Source organism: Eucalyptus grandis, chromosome 2, assembly GCF_016545825.1.
Source record: "Eucalyptus grandis isolate ANBG69807.140 chromosome 2, ASM1654582v1, whole genome shotgun sequence".
Classification (NCBI taxonomy): domain Eukaryota; kingdom Viridiplantae; phylum Streptophyta; class Magnoliopsida; order Myrtales; family Myrtaceae; genus Eucalyptus; species Eucalyptus grandis.
Window position 1 is genome coordinate 40802295 of NC_052613.1, and position 5375 is coordinate 40807669.

The window sequence follows — 5375 nt, forward strand, 5'->3', positions numbered from 1 at the left end:
CTAATTAAGATATGGAAAAACATAGAATGGAAAGATTGTGTTGGATTCCAAAGAATTGACAATGTTCAGAAATCACAAAAAGAAAAAGGCATCTTTTGTGTCGAGAACCACACTCCTTTCTCAAGATAAAGTCGACAACGTCCTTCATAGTGTCTGCGACCTGCATAGTAAGCATAAAAGAGTTCAACCGGGGTAAGCGATTTTTGGATACACTTTTAATCTTGGAAATTTTGGAGAGAAGTCAAATTCCCCATAAAAGTTGCTTTCAATTGGGCATATTTTGGAAATATAGACATTTTGCTAGGCTGAAGAAGGAAGAGATTCAATCATGTTTCATCCAACCGATTTAGAATTGACCGATCACCTAGAGCATAGCAAATCAAGGTATGTAAGTATGGGAGGGTTTTTTAAGATGACAACTCAAAACCACTTGAGGCCATGTTTGGTTAATGGCCATGGAATCATGAAAAGGAATCTCAATCTAAGCAATCAAATTCCTAGATGTGGGGTTCATTCTCTATTGGTTGGTTTCAATTTACAAATGAAGGGAGAATGTCTTATGTGAGATGCAAAGTGAGGTAAAAACATGTTAGAAATGAAATGTGTAAAATAGTTCTCCAATCCACATATCCAAAGTGGCTAATGAAAAACTAGGGATAGAAACAGAATGAAGAACCAAATATGATCCCCCAACAATTTCCCGATTATTGTCATTTAAAATGATCATTTCATTTCACAAACACATTACATACAGCTCCTCAAAATCTCTTGAGTAAAGCATTTCACATATAATCTGCAACAATGAAGATAAAGCCATTCCCGCGTAACTTCAAACTACTTCACAATTGTTACCTCAAGCCATTATGATATTCTTATCCTTATTGTGTTTTGAGTCAAAGACCCAATCATGAGAACAAATGGAGTGACAGCAACTCGGCCAAGTGTGTTAATGGAACTTTATATCCCCACTCAAGCCAACGTGATGCTCGTAGTTGGCGTCTCCATTAATAGACCAGACAAGTTTTACAATAGAGAGAGAGAGAATTAATCTCACCTAGTAGAAGAATGTGAGGGCCATGGAATCAAGAGGCAGGCGAAACTCCCATGGAAGGATTTGAAGTGAAAAGATATGTTTCTGCATTGCTTATCAGAAGGGACTTGTTACTTTTCATTCTGCTTCTACTTTTTTTTGCAGTCATCATGTGTTCTAGATGTTGATTGCTTGTATATTTAGATCATCATATTGCAAGGGGATTGGTAATTCCATCTTTTTTGGTTGCTGGTGGAACTTCCTTTTAGTAGATCTAAGACCTCTCTCTATTTTGCAACTTCCTTGGAATGAAATTTTCCTCCGTTTTTCTCAATTCTGTGATGAGACACAAACGAGGTCAGAAAACACTTTGTGGTGCTTGACACATTAATTTAGCAGGCTCTCATCAGCCAGCTCTTTAGTTCCTGCTATAACATCTGAGGATGAATTTGGTAGGTTTCTTGATTTCTTTTCCAACTTAGCAGTTAGCACTGCATATTAGTAACTAGATTTGGTTTTTACTGTGCTTTGATGACCGTCTTTTTCCTGTGACAAAGCTGGCCCTGATGAAGCAAAAGAGGCGTTGAAGAAAATTGGTGCTGAAGAAGTGTTCACTGAGAGCCAATTAGAAGTAAAGAATGTCAAGAGTCTACTAATACTGTCCATCCATTAACCCATTCTACCATATTCTTATGCATGGACACATCCATTTTTGGCCATTGGCACTTGAGTTCTTTATTTACATCTTATTGACTTTGTACTAGCATGATCTAAAAGAACCTGCCCTTGGATTAAACTGCGTTGGTGGCAATGCTACTTCCTCGGTGATGAAATTTTTTAGGTGCATTAAATTTGTGTCGAGTGCTTCCCTTATCTTTTTGAAGAGAGCTGATTTAGTTTTGTTCTCTGGTGGGGAGGAACCATGTAGACATGTGGTGGGATGTTTAAGAAACCAATTACAGTGTCAACTTCATCTTTTATCTTCAAGGTAAATTAAGAAGCAGTGAACTAAATTTTTTGCTTATGGTTATGAGGTTGTTTCAGTCAAGCCTTACAATTTGACTTCTCTACGTTTCGGTCTCAGTCTTGGTAATGCCCTATAGTTTTATTTTTTGTTTAAATTTGGCCTGAAATCTCGATTTCAGTATTTGACGCAACCAAAATAGAGCGAAAAAAATTATCCCTAAAATTGAGACTAAGAGGGATGTATAAACCAATGCAATAATGGTTCTTATGGTTTGCAGGATCTTTCTGTGAGGCGATTTTGGTTGCATAATTGGATCAGTTCAAATGATGTAACAGAGTGCAAAAGAATGATAGATCACTTGCTAGAACTAGTGCGTGATGGGAAGTTAGAATTCGAGTTCGTCTTTTGTAACAACTAGTCAAATTGCTGTATTTAGGTCTCCATATCTTTCTAGTAATTTTCAATAGTATTTATCCTCAAGATAGTGTGTTTGGATTGTGAATGCATACGAATTTCTCCAAAACTGCAGGACCTAGCTTGTTCCGTTTAGTGATTTCCACATTGCATTAGATAAATCACTGGGGAAACTTGGTAGCCATCCTAGGCAAGTCCTAAAGTTCTATGGCTACTGAATATATAAGGGCAATGAGAAGAAGGAAAAATTCTGCGTCATATCCTCCTGACGATCAGCTTGTTCTGAAGTTCTGAGGCGCTGGATCAACCGAGCACGATAACTATGTATCTTTTCCCTTATTATTATTTTCTCTTTTCATAAGTTATGCATCTTTTACATTGAGGTAATTTCGTTGTTGCTTATTTTCTCCAATTTTCATTCTGAATTTGTTTTGCATCATGCCACCCAATCTATAATTAATCTCATGCAACATGGGATCCGTCTACCATGGCTGAATTTGGAGATCCAAACATCGCCCCGTTTGGTGAGGGTCCATAAAGGTTTCGGATTTGCCAATTACAATTCTCATATACACGTAACAAAGGACATTGGTATACTTTCGCAAAAATCATGTAATCGACATCGCATGCATCGAGAAAAGAGTAAGAACCATAAATTATTCATTTGATCTAACCTAATTCAAATGGGATGTGGACTGCCTTCAAGGAACGTTATACATACATGACGAGCAAAACCAATAGAAGACTAGCTAATGGTAGTTACTTTCTATGGTAGGGAAAACATAGAATGGAAGATCGTATCGCCTTCCAAAGAATTGACAATTGTTCAGATACCAAAGAAAGAAAAGGCATCTTTCATCTAGGTGATGTCAAGAACCGCAATCTTTTCTCAAGATAAAGTCGACAGCATCCTCAACAGTATCCACAACCTGCATAGGTAAACATAAAAGAGTTTGATCAGGATGAGTGATTTTCGAATTCATTTTTAACCTAGGAAAATTTAGAGAGAAGACAAATTCCCCACAAAAAAAATATGCTTGATTTTGAAATACTAACATTTTGCTAGGCTGAATACGGAAAGGGTTCATTTGGTCATGTTTCATCCAACCAAGTTGGAATTCACAGATCACCTAGAGCATAGCAAATCAAGGTATATAAGTATGGGACACCTCAAATACTTAAGGCCATGTTTCATGGCCATGCAATTATGAAAAGGAATCCCGATCCAAGCAATCAAATTCCAAGGAGTGGCTTTTTCCCCCCTTTATTGTTTGGTTTCAAATTACCTATGAAGAGAGAAATGTCCAATTTGAGTTGCCAAATGAGATTAAAAACATGTCAGAAATGGAATGTGTCTCCAATCAACAAGTAAAAGTAGAGGATAGAAACAGAATGAAGAACCACATAAGATCCCTCAACAATTTCCCGATTATTGTCCTCCAAATGATTTTACAGTTCACACAAGCATTTTTACGAACCGATTATACAAAACTCATCAAAATCTTGCGAGTCAAGCATTTTTCGCACAAAATCCACAGCGATGAAGACGAAGCCATTTTTATGAACTTCAAACTACTGCACAAAAGTTACCTTAAGCTATTATTCTTCTTTCTTATCCTCTGTGTTTAGAGTCAAAGACCAATCGCGAGAACTGTAAATGGGGTGACAGCAACTCAGCCGACTTGGTAAATGGAACTTTATGTCCCCGCCCAAGCCAACATGATGCTTGTTGCTGATGTCTCCATAAAGAATCCAAACAAGTTTCACAATGACAAGAGAGAGAGAAAGGATTTCACCTAGTAGAGGGATGTGAGGGCTATGGAACCAAGAGGCAGGCGAAACTCACGTGGGAAGGATTTGAAGATGATGAATGGAGGAAGGGGGGGGAGAGAGAGAGAGAGAGAGAGAGAGAGAGAGAGAGTTCTGATTTTGTAGGATTTAAAGATGATGAAGCTCAGACTACTGAGTGGGTAGAGTTCGCGAATGTTTTTCTTTTCTAGGAATTCCGGTACCACCTCTACTGAGCAATCCAATTCTGCATATTAAAGAGAATCCATTACCTAGGTAATTTGATTCCACAATCATAAAACCATCCGAAGATGAGTTGCAATGGGATTTCATTTCCTTTTCTTACTCCAAGGTGAACCAAATAACGCCTAAGTGATCACCTAGTGTATTAGACTTCCGAATGTTTTCCTGGTGGAATCTAAGATCTGCATTCTCAACCATGACTTCCCACTAGGAACACGGATATAAAATCTCTAAACCAAGGCAGTGAAAATGCTGGAATGCACACGATTCGCATACATGGGAACCTACCATCAACTCACCCCAACATACATACGAGGAGAGAGTGAGAGAGAAAGAGAGATGTCTGAATTTTGTTATGAGTAAAAAAACCTACCAAGTCCGCAGGGAACTCTGAATGATTATCTTTTCCCTTGAATATCACAGTCCTTGTTAATATAGAAAACCAAGGATCTCCTGCCTGAAGGAGTTGTTAGCACTATTGGTGATTATGTTTGGAAAAAAATTTACTGGTATAATAAACTACGATATTTGGTATGAAAGATATCTGTTGTGCGCCTCTAATGTCGATTTTTGGATTATCTCCTATCATGTATACGGTTTTGAACAACGAATTCCAGAGTTTGTAGTATTCTCCACATCTAGGTTGCTTAACAAAGATGGCATAAGATTCCTTAACACTGTCTCAGCATTTCCATAGACAAATGGATTTGGCTTCCCATATGATGTTTACGCCAGCGGAATAAGTTGTATTCTGCGGAATAGGGACAAGTAAACAATGCACAACATAAGATTGAAGATTAATGCATGCTGCTATGCTGCATCGAGGAAAGTTAGGCCTACACAAGGATCTTATAGGCCAATCTTTAATTTTTTCGGAGAATACTATATCAAACTCCATGCAGAACTATACATTGAGAAACTGGAACCTCACTA

The 5375-nt window shown here is 37.8% G+C and overlaps 1 long non-coding RNA gene across 1 annotated transcript; it reads left to right on the forward strand.

Annotated features, from left to right (window-relative positions):
• The first annotated feature begins 759 nt into the window (after nt 1–759).
• On the forward strand, nt 760–2477 carry LOC120290233. The gene is made up of 2 exons (XR_005548076.1): nt 760–2018; nt 2275–2477. It is a non-coding gene; the product is annotated as an uncharacterized LOC120290233 (long non-coding RNA).
• The last annotated feature ends 2898 nt before the right edge of the window (nt 2478–5375 follow it).